The sequence below is a fragment of the Nipponia nippon genome, unplaced genomic scaffold, assembly GCF_047370975.1.
Source record: "Nipponia nippon isolate SJK-2023a ecotype South Korea unplaced genomic scaffold, ASM4737097v1 scaffold_2, whole genome shotgun sequence".
NCBI classification, from domain to species: domain Eukaryota; kingdom Metazoa; phylum Chordata; class Aves; order Pelecaniformes; family Threskiornithidae; genus Nipponia; species Nipponia nippon.
Genome location: NW_028262336.1, coordinates 110685960 through 110706319, shown reverse-complemented (window position 1 = coordinate 110706319; position 20360 = coordinate 110685960). Strand labels below are relative to the sequence as shown.

The 20360-nt window shown below is 39.3% G+C and overlaps 1 protein-coding gene across 11 annotated transcripts in view; it reads left to right on the top strand.

Annotated features, from left to right (window-relative positions):
• Positions 1-12853: 12853 nt before the first annotated feature.
• SGCG (sarcoglycan gamma) overlaps positions 12854-20360 on the top strand; it is a 151571-nt gene continuing 144064 nt past the window's right edge. For all 11 annotated transcript variants that reach the window (XM_009476812.2, XM_087759354.1, XM_087759357.1 and 8 more), the window contains exon 1: positions 12854-13195. The gene's annotated coding sequence lies outside the window, so the exon portion shown is untranslated. The remainder of the gene's footprint in view (positions 13196-20360) is intronic.

Here is a 20360-nt window from a genome sequence, read left to right as displayed (position 1 = left end):
GCTGTAGTCCCTAAAGATTCAGTTTACTTTCCTTTAATAGTTAATATCATTAACTATATCCTAGAACCCTACATTCAAGTTTGCTACAATTAATTTGTGCTGTTGCCGTGTTTTGATAAGATTGCCATAATGTAATTTTTTTATTATATTTGCAGTTGTTCCTATCACTCTCAGAGGTATGCGCTCTCACCTCATGCGCATACCCTGATGAGAGGTGCATAAAAGCTCAATGCTTCATTAGTAAGTTATTGCTAGTTGTGAACCACGTCCTCAGATTAGTTGTTTAATACTTGGGGAAGAAAGGGGTAGTCAAGAAGAAAGGTCTGCTTGCACAACAAGCAAGACACAAAGTTATGCAGCACAAACTACAAGTAGGGAAGCGAATCCAAGCTCAGCCTTTCAAAAAGAATTCGATGTCTCTAACTGGGCTGAAGGGAACTGGCTTGGAAACAGCTTCAGATCAGCTTCTATCTGATTTGAATCAGGTATTTGAACCTCACTCTCCCACTCAGGAAAACACTTTCTCCACAGTTAAACTACAGGTTAGGATCAAGATCAGTACTTTGACTGAAAATTTCAGAATTTTTATGCTTTCCTGGCATCTAAGATACAGAACTTTCCAAATGATCCCATGTTAATCATAGCCTCAGAAACTGAAAAATTTTTAGCTACCCTTGGGGAATGGAAAACAGGAAGGTTAGATCAAAAATGAAATCCCAATAATGAGCCTAACACATGATCCCAAACTTGGGAGTAAGCCCCATGCAGACTGTACTAGTTATCATTATTATTATTCCTATTATGCAATTATTACTATGCAAATTATTACATTTCATGTGAAATCATTACATTTTCATTAGTGCAGAAGCCGATACTTAACTCGGTACTGCAAAACCCGGCAGTTCTGTGCACCCTGAAAGCAGGCTGCGTACAGGCTTCAGCTACAGCTTTCACTAGAAACTCAGCCTACACGATATGGGTGGTAGAGGAAAAAGGATTCTGTTAACACCAGTTTTGCCTGAGTGTTTAAAGAGAGCACTAAGGGCCTCTCTATATATCTAGCTTTTGGCTTTGTGCTTTTTTTAATGGAAATGCAGATTCAGTAGTTGCTGCATTCTCTTGTTCAGAATGGTTGCTTTTCTCAGATCACTGAAGCCTGGGTGTGGAGTGCTTGAAGTGAGCAACCTTAATGTCACTTCTGCCAACATTTTTTAAAATCCTGTATATCGTGGCTATTATACGTTACATATAAATATGTAATGCTTCAAGCAGGTGGTTAGTTTTCATTGTCTGTTGCTATATTTTTATTTCTCATAATTGCAAAAATGATGGCTGTATTGCTTTGCTATTGTCTTGCTAATTCATGACACTGCCTAATTGTTATTGTGTAACTGAAATAATTATGTAAAATCTTCAAAAATGCATGAAATTTCAGTATTATAAAAATTTTATATAAAAGCAAAACCCAGCCGTTAATTAAAAAATTAATGTAAATTTCAGATATTTGGCACCTGCATTGTTTTTACTCCCTGAACATATGGATGTAACTTATTTTAATACACTCTGTTTCTCACACAAATTTTAGAAATCGGAAAGCAGCTATGATGAATACAAACAATTTTGAGTGAAATCACAATGCCTGCTGAATGCCTTCTTGGGCGTGTAGGCAATGGCAAATCAATTTCTAGTATGCTTCATGACAGCTGAAAGTAGCTGTGCAATACTTAAGCTGAAGCAGTTTAATTAAACCTTGGCATTTTAACAGAATAAAAGAAAATTAGCTATCCTATTTCATTTCCCTATAGTGTAAACAGAGTGCATGACAGGCATCTGTGAGAGATATAATTAATCCCACTAGTCAAAAAAGACTTCCAAGAATAGTTATGAAGACTTCAGCTCATATATACAATAAAGTTTATATCCCAAAGATGCTCATTACGTACCCCTAACATTACTTAATGAGATGATTTATTGTTGTATACATTGCAAAAGAGAAATGTATGGCTATATATATAAGTAGATGCATTATACATAAGTATTTGCAACTTCAAAGAAAGATGACTAAAAGGAAGATAGGAAAACAAGAAGCAATGGCACCTAACAAAACTGGAGAAAAAGTTTGCAAAGCACATTTCATGTACTGCAAAAACAGGGTGTAAGGAAGGAGTTGTACTTTTCATTACATTGTTGTAAAATGCTTAATGAAATATTTATTCATTGGTTTGAAATAAGCATCAGTAAAGTATGGAAAAAGCATAGCATCTTTGCTAATAACATTGAATGACATCAAAGTATGTTATTGAACTGCAATTTATGTTTAAATTTATTTTAATAAACCATGCAATTCATAATCAAGCCAATTTTCAATTGAGTGGTAATTGAATGGTGACAGCAGGGTGACATACTACTGCACAGTGAAGTAGAAGCAGCAGAAAGGGGAAAAGGTTTCCACGATATATCCTGAAGTGAAGAAAGAAATAGGCATCTAACAAATTTTCAGCTAGACAGGAAACAGTTACTGCAATTTGAGATCCTGTAGGGTGTTTTAGCTGGCCTCCAGCTGCCACCCCAAAAGGACAGTGGTCTCCCACAAATCCTATCTCACATCTGTTAGATTCCATGGCTGTCTTGGATATGCTAGACCACACCATGCTCACTTAGTTGTGTAAGCAACCGAATCAAGTCCCAGATCCCTACTGACGATAATGGAAGCTTAAACCTTTAGTTTACAGTTAGCTATATACGGGCACTTGCATGAAGGTTTCTTAATCTCAGACTGAATCCCACCCTTAGAACAAGAGCAAAAAACAAATAATGGGGATAAGCGTATGCCCACATACAAGTGTCTAATGTCATTTGAGATGTCTTAGGTTGTCCAAGAAATCCATATGGGGATGGCAAAATGACAAAGGACATAGAGGGATGCTGCACACTGCTGGAGTGGCAGCTGGGTGCTTAGGGCAGATAGCCAACTGACATAACTTTTAAAACAACATTTGCATGGGTATTAGGTGCCTGAAACAACACTGTGGCTAAAAAAATCTTCTCTCTGACACACCTAATCTTATGGGGTTCCTGATTTAATGTAAAGCGCTCCAGTCACCAACAGTTCTGCATGTACATGTACTCAAAACAACTCGGCTTCCACAGCTTAGTGCCAAGATCCCACCTGAGCTGAAGTGAAATAGGTCAAGCAACCCAAAGGACCCAACATGGAAGCTCTTCACAGAGCACTCCGAGTGCTTCTATTAAAGACAGAGAGGAAAAGTGGTGGCTCTGCTTCTCCCAGTATCTTATAGAAATAAGGGGACAGTTGGCTCCCTCATCACTTAGGAATATATCCAATAATATATTTATGTCAATAAAGGTGAATTGATCAGCAGATACAGGAAAGATGGAGCCAGACTCTTGGGGGCACTGGGGTAGGATGAAAGGAAACAGACACAGATTGGAACACAGAAAAATCTTATTAGATATTAGGGAAAAAAAATTACCTTGAGGGTTACCCAATCATGGAACAGGTTGCCCAGAGAGGCTGTCTACAGACTTGGAGGTGTTCAAGACTCAGCTTGACATGGCCTGGAGCAACCTGACCTAATTAGACCTGCTTTGAGCAGGGAATGGACTAAGATGACCTCTAGAGCTCCTTTTCAATCTGAACTACTCTATGGTTCTATGAAGGTAATTTTAAGCATACGGCTTCAGATATACATATACTTAATTCCCACTAGAATGCACAGGATTTCAGTTAATCCTCATAGCTAACGGAGACTCTAGCTCCCAGTATGAAATATAGGAACCTGCATTAGGTATCTAAGTCTCACACAATGTACAATCAAAGATAGGATTCCCATAATGAAATCCAAAATAACACATAGGTTAAGCAGAGAGCTAAGAAACACTGCCCACAGAAGGATATCTAACCTTTCTTTCCTTCACTGTTCACCAGTTCTAAAGAATGAAACTAATGTGCTCACAAACTCAACAGTGGAAATGCAGATCCTAGAAATCACAAGTTAATCAGGAACTACATTTATGCCCTTCATAACACTGAAGGTTGAAAAGCTGAAGCAGAATTGGGAGTAGTGGGGCTTTATAGGAGATTTTGAAACATTTTTCCCACTTCATGCTTATATAAGTAACTCTTACCTTTTTTATTACATTCATCCTAAATGAAGTTATATTTTGCAAAGAAACTTTATATCTTGCAGTAGTTACACAGAAGCAAAACCTATTTGGTTGTTCTTTTTGATGCTGTAACTGTTTTTTGTTTAAGAAAAAATATGTATGTTTAATATTAAAACAAAGGCTGAGATACCTTTTTTTTTTTAACAGAGAAAATATGTTTAAGAATCCTGTGATTTAATAGTGGCTTTCTTCGTTACTATCTCATCTCAATTACTGTTACTGAAAATTCTTTTATTTTCCTGGAACTGGGCTTTAATTTTGCAGAGGTAGCTGCAATTCTAAAGTAGCTATTTTGTTCTGGCTGCCATTTGCTACAATCCCTTCTTTTTCAGTGGGAAAATATGTCTGTCTCTTCACTGTGTTTCAGAACAGCAGAAAAACAAGACTGAGGGCTCTCACAAGCTACTATATTTTCTTACAAGTCATAAGTGATCTGTCACACTGGAATGCATCTGAACTTCTGTGAGGACATACAGTAGAAATTTTTCTATGAGCACATAAGGGAAAATTTGGAGCATACTGCGTCACTCACCTCTCATGGAAGAATACACCTCTAAACATTAGTGTAGCCTCTAGATTAAAAGGTGAAAGTTGCTTTAATTAGGTATAAGCAATTCTGAAAGACTCCAAATTGCATAAGGATTTCATAACACTCCAAATTTTTCTTGTTTTAGTCAGGACAGAAACAACGGCACAGGACAGATGGCACATCGCTATTCCATGCGTGAGATTGTGGCATAAGACCTGATGTACTTGTAATGAATCCTATACTGATTCTCATGAACTATTCTAAATGGTTTTATCTTTAGGTACTATCAAGGAACTTTCTATGCATTATTGTACATAAACTGATGGTCCACTCTGTAAATATTTAATCATGTATATAACTGAATATATTCAGTACAACAGCTGAAGTGAGTTGTATATATTTCTAACAGCCTACCAATAGGGTAGAATTCATGACATGTTCATGCTAGTACTAGTATGTATTAATTTGTCTCTGTATTGATTGTTGTAATGAACAATATTTGGTTTCATTACTTTTATTTACTTTCCCTGTGCTCCTTACAGGGACATGTGTTATCTATATCCTCAAAAGTAAAAAGTAAGTGAAACATAGATGCACATAGCAATATAAATTAAACTTAAAATTTTATGACAGATATAACATGATAGCAGAAGTAATTCCAGCACAACTACTACACAGTAAAAGAATGATGTAAAATAACAGTTCGATGTAGTAACATAGCCGAAGCACTAGATTCATTATTACCATTACTTTTACCTATTACTTGGTACATTTAAAAGACATACAGTGGGCATGCATTCATCTGGATGACACAAGAATTAGTGAGTTAACAAAACAAAATCATTCCTCTTCAGGACTATGTGACGTTCTCGCCAAAGTTTGAATAACGGCATAAAAGAAATTTCAAAAGCACTGATTACCGCTATAAAGACCCCAAGGAATTCACATTTCCCTATATAGTGTCCTGGAAGGACATTGTTAGGCTGACAGTAAAGACTTAAAAATAAAATTGTTATGCTACATGCATGTCCATAGCAATTTGACAAGAGTACAATTTAGATAGCAAAAAAAAAAAAAAAAAACCAAACAAAAAAACCTTGTTAACAATGTTGTAAACCCAGTTTTCAGGGCATTAAAAGGCTTGTTTACAACCACTGCTAGAGTATCCGTAACAGAGATTTATCTTCTTTGTACAACTACAGAAATAAAGACTCTAATAAGTTCAGGAGATAAATCCATTTTTCAAAAAAAGACAAGTAAGTCTTAGTTGTATTTAACCAGTTTAAATATAATACACTATTTAACTGATATCATTGTGAAACAATTACTTTTTCAAGCAACTGCCACCCTACTACAATTGCTTTACAATAACACTTTCATGCTTCTGAACCACCTTTACCATGATACTACCAAAACACTTATCCCACTATACTGTATCACTGATTTTGTTTAAGCAGATAGAATTAAAAAAAAGTTAAAAAATTAAAAATTTTTAAAAAATTAATATACAGTCAATGTGTGCCCTACTGTAACAAGATGTGTCATAATAAAAGGTTATTTGTAATGAATAATTCCTTATTTAGAACTGCAATATGGCATTTGAAATCTAATTAGTTTGTCCCTTTCTCCACAGATAGAGGAAAAAAAAAGATAAAATAGCAACTGAGAAGAAAATAATACAATACAAACTGGTACAGAACTGGTAGAAATGAAAACTGTGTGCAGTCTGCTAACAGTGCATTCATATTGGTCAGACCTAAAAGGTATAAAAAGACAAGCAAAATATGTAGTCTGAATTAATTATAGTAAAATTCCATTGAAGCAGGGAATATTTGAAAGCGTATGTTCAAAAATAAGAGGGAAAAAAAGCAAGAGGAATGAAGGAAAAAAAGGAGCAAGGAAGGCATGCAAAGTCTGAAGGGATAATTTGGAAGAACTCTCCTAGACAGAGGGAATGCAATTTGGAATGGTCCCTATCCATACTGCCTGCCAGGAATGAACACCAAGGAAACTATCCTGTCTGGGTTTCTTCTTGGTTTGCACTGAAAGGAGGCTAGGACTCAACCAGTGCCTACACATTGGGGCTCCTCAGTGGATTCAGTGCCAGAAAAAGTGGCAAACCTCAGTTACTTACAAATGAATCCCTAAGCTCCTGTAGATTCAAAAGATGTAGACAGGAATCTCCAAAAATGTTCTCCAGAATGCTCAAGTGATACACTTAGCTTTTCGTAGGCTATATAAAGAGCTTACACAACTTTGAGAAACAATCATGGATTCCAGATGCTGCATGAGGAATACAATAGGCTACAGAAAAACTGAAGAGGAGTATGTCTGAATTTCTACATGACTTAGGAGCTTAGGTGCCTGCTTCAGGCCTGAGCCTCAGGCATCTCTGTCCACTGAGGATTTAAAATGATGAGACTTTTTCAGAGGTGACAGCAGGTTTTTTGTAGCTTATGTGGTTACAGTTTGAATGTAAACAAATAAGAAAATTTTGCTGCCTTCTCCTTTTCTAAGATGAAAAACAGATTTTTTTAGACAAAAAGTGTGCTCAGGATGGATGGATCTAGTGTTTTAACGTTACAGCTTAAAATCTTCTGTGAAAGACTTCATAAAACTTGTATGTTTGTAACATCAAGTACAGTAAAGAATGAAAGCTGAAAGACACTTCAAGTTAGATTTTTTTAACTGTCTGTTGTTTATTTGTTTTTGTCAGTAACTACTGAGCTGCAAAACCAAATTGATGCTTGGAAAAGAAGGGATGTTTTCATTATAAATTCAGATGCTCATCCTTTCAATTATTAGAAGAGATCACAATACACAAATGTGTGTGCGACAAGTTGCTAGTATGAGTAAAAACTATCATTTTTTTGTCACAGAACTTTGAATGATAAAAGTTGTATATCTTCTAGATTTCCATATAATTTTCTAGTAGTATAAATACTGCTATCCTTGTCACTAATATCAGTATTATAATTTTATTACCATAGTTACTGTGAGTGCTAGACAGAAACCAGAACCACTTTGTGCTAGATGCTGTACAAAGAGCAAAAGGGTAGTCTTTGTCCTGAAGAATTTCTAATCTAAGTACAACAGCAGAAGCGAGAGACAGAAACTGAAGACCCTACAGATAAATACAGGAACACAAGTACAATTGTGTGCACTCCAAGTGTCCAAATGGTGATTGATTAAAAATGTTCAAGTAACCAACCAAGCTGTTGAGAAATGTTTCACCACAGCTCCTACATCCTCTGCCAGATCCAGAAACCAACTAACTGGTATTTAATTACAAGAGTTCCCATGCCAGAGCCTACACATCTTTGTGCCTTCTTAGTACCAGTGGAGAAAGGTAGCCTCCACAGTAACACATTAATTGCTACTGGGTTATAACAGAAGTCAGTATACTTCTAAAGGTCCCCTGAGGGCTTCACTCCTCAGGACTTCATACCCAGGCTGGGTCCTTTTCATGGATACTAGGTCTGAATGTGAAGATACACCTTGTCATCTTACCGTCTAATTTCAAGAGGGGAGCTATTACTGATCCCTAATCATGGAGCTCAGATAAAGCTCGTTCTTGGAGGGACTAATATGCTGTCAAGGTCTTGCTAGAAGGCACCTGCTTTATGTTTTGTATAGGCCCTCACAGAAGAAGCAGGTGTTGATACATAGCCTCAGAACAGCTGTTGCATCCTCTAGTCCTGAGAAAGACCACCTTGAATGTTTTGGACCTTGAACTTACACAGTTTGGATGGTATCCAGGGAGATGGCCTTATAAAACTACCTAAGACTTTTTCTCAGAGGGAAGCTGATCACTCAGGCATAATCCCTCAAAACATTAAGAACACTGCTTTTTTTATTTTTTTTTTTTTTTTTCAGTGCTCAAACTGGATATGTAGCATGAGCCAGAGAGATTTCCCAGAAACAACACGGCTATTTCACAGTCCAGTATATATACTTTTGAAGTTGGGCACTCAGGGCAGGGCTATGTTGGCAGCTTAACAGTAACATGGTGCATGATGGCACAGTGAAAAGTCCTGCAATAACCCAAAGGCTGTATCTATGGAGAACAATGAAAAAGCTGCTATGAGCCGGCTGAGTACAGGTGGATCCATGCTGTCAGCATGAGCTATTCCCAACTCTGATCTTGAGTTTCTCTATTGGGAAAGTCATTCAGCTTCTGTTACAGCTGAGTAGGAATCCAAAAAAAGAAATAAGCAACACGGCTGATGGATGGGGGATGGGGACAGGTGAGGAAGCAGAAGGTGAACTCAACTGTTTACATGATGGTATAGATGCCACAAAACCTAACCAATCAATATGTTAGCCAGTTCATTACAAACCCAAATGCCTTCACACTCATATCTCACTCATTGCTTATTCCATTGTACAAGCAATCTGCCTTCGAAAACAAGTGAATACACAGTCACTCAAAATAAATGAGTTTTCTTCAGGGATTTTATGGTGGCTATCAATAATATGATATTTTATCTTCTAAGGAACAGATTCTTATGTGCAAGTTATTACTACCTGTAAGTCTAGGTGATCAACATATCAGATTCTACTGCTGTCCCAGTGATTAAAACATATTGTGAATATTTTACTAGCATGAACGATTTTTAAAATCATATTGCGGATGTACAAATCCATGTATATTACGGTATTTTAGCAGGTACATAGTTTTTGAAACAAGCTAGAGCAAATGAAGTATTACTTGCTTCTCGTAGGAAAAATATGCTTGTATATAACTACGAGAAACTACAGTTTATGAAGGTATATTTGCCTGAAAATATACAGTAAATATATATATACAAAACTTGCAATGTTCTAGCAAGGTGAATGTTCTTAAACTAGTTTCACCTACCAGCATGTCATTTTGTTCTGTACAATTTTTTCTGCAAGAAAGTTTTAATTTGATCACTAGAAACTTTTTTATGATATAAAGTTGGTGTAGTCTTAATTTTTTTTCTTTAAGAAAATGACTGAATTTTCCACTGATTTTGATTTAACTCGCTAGTGTATCCATGAAAATAATTTGCAGTACGTTATCTCAAATTCAGACACATAGCAGTTCAAGGGAACAAAAGAGATTTGTTACACACAATACAAACTGGTAGCAAACAGCACCTCTGAGTGGGGCCTTTCACAAAAGATTTCACAATTAGCTACAGATCTTGGTTGCTTCATAATGACCACCAAAAAAACAGGGATAATGAATCTCAGAAATAACTTGAAAATGCTGATCTCTCCTTCTTTCATATATACAGAATTTTCACCAATCCTGAGCAGTAGCTCCACAGGTAACTCCCAGGGACCTTCCAACTCCTATGAACAACCAGCTAAATATTTATTATTAATCATTATTATTTTCACCAATACTACAACAGCACCTGGAAGTCCAGACTGGCACATCATTTTTATGCAAGAGACGGCTACTAAAGTATCATCCTCTAGATCTCTGGTAACAACTTTTGTAAAAATATCTATACATACAAAATATTTAAAATTATTTTTAGACATTGGTACAGTGATAGGATTGATGAGCCACAAGAAGAAGGAAGATTCTGCACAATACAAGGCAGGAAGAATAACGAAGAGAGAAAACGAAAGGGAAAGATACGGATTACATAGTCCTATACTAAAGCAGGCTAGCTTTGCTTTGTTTTTTTTTTATCCAGTCTCTACCTCAGCTAGTCTGTGCCTACAATATCTTGATTATTATAAATCACTCATACAACACAAGTCTTGTGCCAGACACAAGTTCACTACAGTTCACTACAGCTGTCCCAGAATAGCTGAGATACAAGGGGTTGGAAGAGATCAGAATGAGACTTACTGAAAAAGAGAAACAAAGTGTTGTAGGTCATGCTAAAAAAGTTGCAGGAAGTCAATGGAGGTTATTCCATACATAAATGACAATCTGGATGAAGAGATGAATTTGATGTTCAGCATTTCCTCCTCTCATTTCTGCAGTAAATACTTCAATGACACACTTCAGTGTAAAACCAGTAATCCCTACTCCAGTTTCATTAATCACAGTGTTTATTCCATCTCATATCTCAGTCTTTTTCCATTTGAGGAACAGTAGCCATTCATGAATTGCCATCAGCAGTTCAGTCAAGCAGCATGACCTTCCCTTGCCATCAGCAAACATTAGAAGCAATGAATCTACATGTCCATATGTCTTTCAAATTGGGTTGGCTAAAAGTTAAAACTCAATTCAGTTCTCCAAGGGCTAGGATGACATCAAGTCTGTAGGCAATTGTTGTGGTTTAACCCCAGCCAGCAACTAAGCACCACGCAAAGCAAAGCAAAGCAAGGAATTCATTCACCACTTCCCATCAGCAGGCAGGTGTTCAGCCATCCTCAGGAAAGCAGGGCTCCATCACGCGTAACGGTTACTTGGGAAGACAAATGCCATCACTCCGAATGTCCCCCCCTTCCTTCTTCTTCCCCCAACTTATATACTGAGCATGATGTCATATGGTATAGAATAGCCCTTTGGCCAGTCTGGGTCAGCTGTCCTAGCTACGCTCCCTCCCAGCTTCTTATGCACCTGGCGGAGCAGGAGAAGCTGAAAAGTCCCTGACCAGTGTAAACTCTACTCAGCAAGAACCAAACCATCAGCGTTATCAACATTATTCTCATCCTAAATCCAAAACACAGCACTATACCAGCTACTAAGAAGAAAATTAACTCTATCCCAGCTGAAACCAGGACAGTAATATTACTTTTACTGCTACTCCTGGATGTTTAGCATCTACTTTGTTAGGCTGGTTGTAAAGGTGAGTTCAGTTTGGAGAGCTGGAATCCAACTCTCTGCTACCAATGTGGGATAAGATGATTTGCCAGAAAATGGCAAGATACACTGCACAATTCTTACAGAAAATGTTTATGGACAGTGTAATTTCTATTCCATATACAACCAATACTCCCACTCCTTTCAACCAAATACTTCCTTGTGTTCTCCTCAGATTTGCTAGCTCTTTCAAGCTGTGACTTGTGCTTTTGATCTCCAACTCCCTTCTTGTCCAACAATTCCTGCAGTGATTCCGTTATTTCCTACTTTTCCAATGCCTCTGCTCATGCATATTTCCCCTAATTAAAATCCCTCATAAATTAAAATCCCCTCCTCAGCAGCTCATTTTCTAACCTCCATGATAAGGCAGCCAAACTTCTCCTCCATACCCATCATCTCGGTTTCACGTGCATTTCCTCCCAAGCTGTGTAAAATTTTGGCTTCCCCAAACTCTGTATCTCTTCATTCTCCTCACTATCTAAAACCCTGCCTTTGCCCACTTAATATGATACATTTTCTCCTTTGCTGCCTGACAACCTTTCCCTACTTCTTTCTCCTTTTCAGTTATGCCATTCGTATCCACCCCTCTCTGCCTTTCTGAACACCCTTGTTGTAAAATTTGTCAGAAAAAATGTATTTATCATTTCTCTTCCCAATCTGCAAGTCACTCTTCTTCTCTGTCATGGGCAATTTCCCTCTTTACCTCCCAGGTCCCTTTTTCTTCTCCCAAACTTCCCAATCCCATATTCCCCCAACCTCCCTTGGCATCCGCCCCCTGCTCCTTTTGTGCCCTCCACAGCCTCTGCCCTGCCCTGGCTCCTACCACACATTTCAGAGCCTTCCAGGAAAATCCCTCCCAAACCTAACCCTCGCAGACTGACCCGAACGCGCCCTGCCCCGCCACGACCCCAAGCGCAGGCCCCAGCCCAGGGGGCGGCCGCAGCGGGGCCAGGCCCGCCCGGCCGCTGGCCCCCGCGCAGCCGCACTCTGCGGAGCGCCAGGCGGGGCGGGAGCGCCCTCCAGAGACGCCGGCTGCTCCCTGCCCTGCCCTGCCCTGCCCTGCCCGCCGGCGGCGACGGGCCCTAGGGACCCTGCGCCCGCGAAAGACGGGGAGACAGGGCTGCGAGTCGGTGAGGGGGGCGGCGGTGCAGCGGCGCTCGGAGGGAGCCCCCTCTACCTCCCCGGGCCGGGCCCTGTCAGAGCCACGGAGCGGGGCGGCGGGGCCGCGCCGGGCGCCTGTTGCCATGGGGAGGGCGGGAGCTGCGGCGGGACGCGCGCGGCCCCGCACCCGCCGCCGCGTGGCCGTTGGGGAAGGGCGTCCCGCCCCCTCACGGCGGCCGGGCGAGGAGGGAGCCGGCGGCGCGGGAAGAGGAGCTTCTCCCCGGCCGCTGCGACTCCGCGCCGCGGCGTGGGGAGGAGGGAGGGAGGGCACGGCTCATTTCCCGCCCCCTGCTCGGCCTCTTCTCCTCCCTCCCCCTGTTCCTCCTTCCCTCCCCGCCGTACCGGCGAGGCTGCGAGAGCGGTGCCCGCCCAGCGCCCGGGGCTGCCGCCCCGGCAGGACGAGGGAGGGAGGCGCTGCCTGCGGGGAGGAAGCTGGATGAAGACTTGTGCCTCAGGGCGGGTTGGCCAGCCCGGGCATGAAGGGGACCGCGGGGACTGGCGGAGCCGAGCGGGGACATCAGGTAACAGCCCTGCGTGCCTTCCCCCTCAGCCGTGCGCGCTTCCCCCTGTCCCAACCCGCCTCAGGTGCCGGGAGAGGGCAGGTGTCATCGGAAAAGTTATCCTCCCACCGCTGGCCGAGGGGCGAAGGGCAGAGGAGGAAGGCGAGGAGGCAGTCCTCGGTGTAGGGCTGCACATCGGTTTATTACAGACCTCACGCAAGACCCGCTTCGTGCTCTGGAAACTCAGTCGGGTCGCTGGGGCTGTGCTGTTCCCGCTGGGGGCGACGCAGGGGAGGGCTGAGGAGCGTAGCCTTCGTGCCGCTGGGATCCCCTTGCCTCAGCGCCTGCGGTCGGGCAGTGGCGGCGGCGGCGCTGCGGCCGGCGGAAAGTTTCTAGCGGGGGTGAGGGGCAGGGAGAGGCGGGAGAGGGTGGCCGCGGGAGGCGAGCGTGGGGAGCGGGGCCGCGTCCTGCCGGGAGGTGTACGCGGCCGTGGGCAGCGGGCGCTGCGGCTTCCCTTCGCGTGGCGGGGGTGGTGCTGCCAGCAGTTCCCTGAACTTGTTCACTCTTGAGTCCTCAGTTGCTATTTGTTACGGAGAGGTAGGATTAAGTATCCGTAGAGGTATAATGCTGGCATCTTTAAGTCACGTTTTAGTCTTCTGTGAAATGTGCTTACCTCCTTGTGTCAGCTTAGCTATGCTTAGGAAAAGAAAACAAATGACAAAATCTTACCAGAAAGAAATGCATAGCTGTACACCTGAGACTTCAGTATATATGTTGTGTTGCATGACGTAACTGTAAATGCAGTGCTGTTCTTTTTGAATCACACTTTGCTGGGGCTTTTTAACTGAACATCTGTGGATTAAGTATAAATTTTTAATAAAATATGTGGATTATCATTAACACTATTGGAGATTAAATCCCACTTTAAATGTTTCACAATTTTTTTTCCCCTTTGCTCATAGTTTACATAAAGGACAATAAGTCTGACTTGTATTTTTTGTTTAGTTCTTCTAAAATCATTTAAGGAATAAAAAGTGAACAGAGTGCCTCACAGGGGTTCTAGGTACCTTTGCTACAAAGTGGAAAAACAACATTGAACCACCTTAAAGAAAAACAAACAAAAAGAATTCTATACCTTTAAAAGCCCCCTTCCTTACCAGTCCAGACAAAGAACTGTACATTGCAAACTGCCCTGAGAGTGAAAAGGCTTAAGTGATTTCAAATAAGGCAAAGTCCCTTTCATAGGGAATGCTCTGCACTAGCTCCCTTAGTTGAGTCGGAGAGAATCTACCTTAAGAATTATCAGCTGCAGTTTGTTTTACTTCCAAATTTTCAAGATCCAAGGTAATTCCACAATTTTTGTTGTGAAAGCCAAAGGAAAAATTTAAATGCAGCAAGCTTGATTTCATTAGATCAGAAAAGTCTGTACTATATAGCTTTTTTGGTTTTGCTTTTTTTTACTAATATAGCAAATTTGGAACCAAATTCAGGGGAGTGTTCAAAAGCAGACTAGATTGAGCAACATACATCTGTTTCTGCAGGTAATGCCTATGATTGTTCGTTGGACACTGGTAAAGCACTATACTTATGGTGATTTTCAGATTGGGACTTTTCTTAATAAACACACAGTTATATTCCCTAAGAAGGTCTATCACAGTTACTGACCCAGTGCAGCTTGGAGACTACGTTATGAATGCTCAGTTTTTTATTAATTTTTTTATTAATTTATGTTGCATTAAGCTGACAGAGGGCTGACGAAAGAGAAGTATAGGCATGTATAAAACTTGAAATGCTTCCCACTTTTGTGCGTTTTGTTCTTTGGTGATGGGCTTTGTTGGGTTTTTTTCATTGTCAGCTTCAAATATAGCATCTCTTTGGGCTTTCATGCAAGTGGCAGATTTCATTAAACATACGAAAAAATTTTCTATTGTAAAATGTTCTGTAGTTCTCACTTCCTTAAAAAGATAGATATGACTAGGGAATTGCCATTTTTCTTGACAGCGTGACAGTTAAAACTTGGTTTGCAGAGGAGCGAGCATGTGTAGTGCATTAAAAGAAGGTGTCATTCTGAACTGTCATTGACTAACTTTTAAATGTGTTTTTGTGAAAGTGAATATATCGCCTGTAAAATGACTGCTAGGATGTAACTGTAGAGGTAAGAAGGAATTAATGTAGTGATGTAGGGCCTAATTTAAGATTTTGAGTATGGATTTAATATTTGGATGGCTATGGATTTAGTGCTTAGTTCTGTAAACAGGTATCTGAGTTAATTTTCTTCATATCAGCATCTCAGTTAAACTCACAGAAGTACTGTTGATGCAGCAGTGCTTAAGCTACGCAGAGATGGAGTGTGGAATTTTGCCTTTTTATAACATACTGAAGCAAAATGATTTGTTTGCTAATAAGCTTTCTGTTCTGTTAACATGTCCAAATTGTATGTAGCTATTGCTATCAAAAGCTGAGCTCGTGTTAGAAGCCAGGAGCTTAAATATAACTGTGTGTTGAACAAATGTTCTTGTACAGCATGTGAAATCTTAGGCAATGAAAATGGCCAGGTGAAGCAAGGGAGGCATATAAAATGCCATTAAGGTGTGAAAGCGTGGGAAGTTTGGTAAAAGGGAAAAAAAAGTGAAGGAATTTAGGAATTGAGCGTTTTTTTGACATGGATTTTTGCCGTAAAACTAAGTTACCAGCTTTTGAAGATAACGCATACCTTAAGGATTTGGGGTAAAGGTATACCTGGACAAACAGTTGAGGTATTTGCTTTTACCTGAAAACTATGGTTGCGTATACAGCATTTTTCTTGTAGTTCTATTTGCAAACCCTGTACTGCTGTACTCTAAAGCCTTCTCTTGAACCATGATAGAAAATTTGGTACTTCATTGTTAAACCTGTCTGGTGTGGTTGGACTAGGTAAAATCATGGTGAAACTAGTTAACTGAGTGTAGTGTTTCTGTAGCAGCAAGAGACTGATACAAAATGGAATACTGACTAAAGAAAATTCCATCTTACTTACAAGTTCAACACCCAGGCACTGAGGAGCACATACTATAAATCTGTAGAAAGTGAAGGCTAGCTTTTGGGAAAGGATTCCTTCTGGTGGCCACAAACAAGTAATATTCCTGCAGAATGAGCAGAGTGAGCTTTTACTTTGCATGGCTATTCTGCGTGTTTTTTCTGTCTTCTGTTACATCTCCACTCAGTCTCTTCCCAACTGAAAGACTCCTAATTCTTTAATTTTTCCTTTTATGTCACCTTTTCTACACCTCTGGTAGTTAATATTTTCTACTGAATTCCTTTCAGTTCTTCTGTATTCCTTAGATAGAGTACCCTCTATAAAAAAATAAAGCTGTAGCCTTACCAACAAGTAAACTGTAAAGATTAGTTTACACTTCAAGGCAGTGTGTTGTCTTTTATGCAAGAATATTCTGTTGCTGATCACTTTTAGCTCTTGGTAACTCTAACCACCAAAATACCATTCTGAAGAATAGCTACGTATTATTTTTCCTCATCCTGTGTTTTCTCAGTTCATTATCTTGAATTGCATCTTAATTTTTCTCCTAGATCATGTCTTCAGTTTAGCATGATTATTCTGAATTTTAGTCCTATATGCTAGGACTAGCTCTGGCTTCTAGCTCTCCTTGGGCTAATGTCATGCTCAGATTTAGCAAGTATACTCTGTCATTTAAGTTATTAATAAAGCGATAAATACTATCTATCAGGACAGACTGGAGGAGCCCTTCTTAAGAAAGTCTTCCAGTTTGTCCATGAATTAGTAATAATGATTCTCTGAGTATGGTATTATAACCTATTTTTAAAATAAGATAAATGCAATGGGTTTCAGTCTGTAGGTACTGTATGAGTGCATAAATATGGGTATTATTGTCTGTTATCAACTATTATAAAACCCAAAGCAGGAGTAGTATGTATTTCTGTTATAAAGGTTTTGTTACAAAACATCACAGCTTTCAAGGAAAGAAAGTGCTTTTGAGGCTTCTAGTTTAGAAATTTGGTTTAATACAATAGTTTTCACTGAGCAACCAAATACCTTTTCCTGAATGTCAGGTCAAAATACTCCTGGGCAATGTAACTTGCAGTTATATCATACTGTTTGTAATTAAAATGCTGTCCACAAACCTCATGAAAATTACCAAGGTAATATAAGTGCTAGTTTTACTTTTTAGTTTCTGACAATTATTCATAGTAAGTGACTTTAGTCAGAAAATAATGGGGAATAATATGTCAAATTATTGAGCTGTTTGATTAACTACTATGTTTTAGATAATTTCTAAAGGTCATGCAAGGTCATTTGTACAGATCTATGAAAACATTAGAGGAAAACTATATGTAGTATTAAAAAAAAACCTGATTTGCTGTTCGGGTTGTATGTTCCTGAAAATCTTAGCAATCTGAAGTCTCTCAACAAATTGTTATTATATTAAATTTTACGTTAAATTTACCTGCTTTCTGCTAGTATGTGGAGGTTTAGATTTAACAGAGTGATACTGAACATCTAATTATCTTTTTTTCCACTTCAGCGGAGAGACTCACCGTGTTGTTCCAAATTAATATATTTGTCAATATTGCTGTTGATTTAAGTCACATAACACATATCAGCCTCTGAAATTGAAGAATTACTTTTGTAAACTGCAACATATGTAAATCATACAAAAATACCCAAATTAATTACTAACTTGTGGTTGTGCATTAAGCATTCGCTACTTCTGAAGATGAACATTTATTATAAACTATTCTGAAAATTTCATAATATCATGTCTGTATAAACCTGGAGAGACAGCTTCTATTTGTTTTCTAAGAGTTGATCTATGGAATTTGGATTTTGTATAGTGAACACCATTACTCTTTATTATCATAAAAAATTACTGGTAAAAACATGGTTCCCTGTGTTGTAGAAAAGTAGATAGCTTTTAGAATAGGACAGTTTTGAGGAAAAAGTTTCAAGATGCAAGAAATTGTACAATGTGTACAAAACCAAACCATACATTAATTAATGCAGTCAGTTTTTGGAAAACCATTCACTGTGTCTTGACACCAGCCAGAGCCATCTTTTTGTCTGAAGTGCAAAGTCATGTTATTACTTCTCGTGGGACATTCATCATTGGATGACCCGTGTTCTTCACGGACCTAGAAGTCAAGCCCAGTTACCTACATGATTAAAGGTCTTCTCAGGATCTTTTCAGGCATGTGATGAGTTCACTAAGCTTATAGACAGTGGCGTCTCCTTCTTCCCTTAGTTCCCTGGCTGGCTAATGCAAGGTCGTCTCAGGAAGTTCTTTAATTGCTTTGGTCAGTGCAAGACAAGTCAAATTGAACAACCTTAATGGTCTTGTCAGTGTGAGGAATGCTCTCCTGTTCCTGTCAGTCTATAAAATTCTTTGAGGAAATTATAGACACTCATATTGTGATTCCACCAGATTCACTGTAGTGGCCTGAAATCAGTGGGCGTTGGTGGGAAAAAACATTATGGTTGGGAAATTACTTCTGTATGTATGGTATATATGATAGTGTCTGGTATATGTACTGTATGGTAGCATACGTATTCCTGGCACTTCATACTCTCCAACTAACATTTTGTAGTAAATTCAGTCAGAGGCAGCTGCTTGAGCATTGAGTGATTATTCCTTCAGACATCAGGCCCTCCCTTTTCTGGCGGGTTAACCAAACTCGTGACAGTATGCTGCTTCACTTTTCCCAGTCAGTGAGAATACAGATGCTTACTGCATAGGTTGGGACTTGTCTGAATCAACATCAATGGTGTTCAGAGAAGCAGTTGCTTCATTTCAGTGTTTTGAGTTTCAGGAAGTCCAAAATGCATGCAAATTATTCTTACATCAACATCAGGAATTGCTGATAAGAACTGAAAACTCTCGATAGTACTGTGTCCTATGTAAACCAAAAAGCAAGGGGAACTGGGTCTCATTTGACAAGAAAACGTGGTGTTTTGGATATGTTATATCACCAGTGAAATTAACTTTTTATCAGTTAGCTTACCCAGTTCCTCAAGCTCTTACAGATGAATTCAACAGGATTTTGAGTGAGTTTGTTTGTTTGTTTAATAATCATGTCTCTTTGGAAACTACCTTATTTTGGTTAGGGTTTTTTTCCTTGCAGAATTTTATTTCCTTCTACTGTTTTTGCCGAACTGGAAAAATTATATTTTGTCAGGTATATTGGATACTCCATCCATAGAAGGAATTGGAGATCAGCCAGTCTGGAAATATTTATAGCTAGATGTCTGCAGTCAAGCTAATTCTTTAAAAAGGAAATTCTAAAATTTTAAAGAAAAATTTTAATTGAAAAGGCTAGAAAAACATGAAACCAATTTTGTTGTTGAGCATACAACAGCTTTTCAAAAGAGCAGATATTTGTATGTTTGCAAGTGGAATGATCTAATGGAAATTGTGGAAGTTTTCCTCCATCCCAAGAAGTATTATAAAGAAAGATCATAGATCATTTGAATTTGTTGTTTTGAAAAAAGTGTTAATATATTCAAAATACAGTTGAAGATTTTTCTAAAAGAAAAAAAAAGTTAATTTCTTTAGCAGTTTGTCCTGTGCAAAAATTATTTACTTACTTTGCATGTTTTCACAATTTTGCTTTAAGGAAATGATAGTCTACAGTAAAGCCTTAATTTGGAGAAAAAAAGGTGAGAAATAATATAATTTCAGTTGTTACCTGGAAGAATGGTGCAAGCAATATGGATCACTTAATATGATGTGTATAGCAACTAACTTTTATCATTGCAATCATACAAATGTATATGCCTGGTTTTAGCACATCACTTGATGCTTTGGCTTCAGCACCCAGTTTCCTAAACAGTTGAAGAGTTATGAAGAGCAATTCTGACATTCTGCAGGGGAGGGAGGATTCCTCCCCCCTCCCCTTCCCCCCTCTCCCCCCCCCCCCCCTTTCCCCCCTTTTCTCTTCTCCCTGTCCCCCTCTCCCTCTCTCCCCCCTGTTAAGACTGTTTAATGTTTTTAATAAATTATATATTTTTAGGTGAAAAATACATGCCCTAAGGGGAGTTCCACTTTTAACTGACAGAGCAGAACTACCTCATATGTATTTATGAATCATTTGTTGGTTTTATGAAGCTCACTTTCTGCTTTACATTGTCACCAGCATCAGGAAGGATGATGAGCATCTTTGTTCCAGTTATTCTATA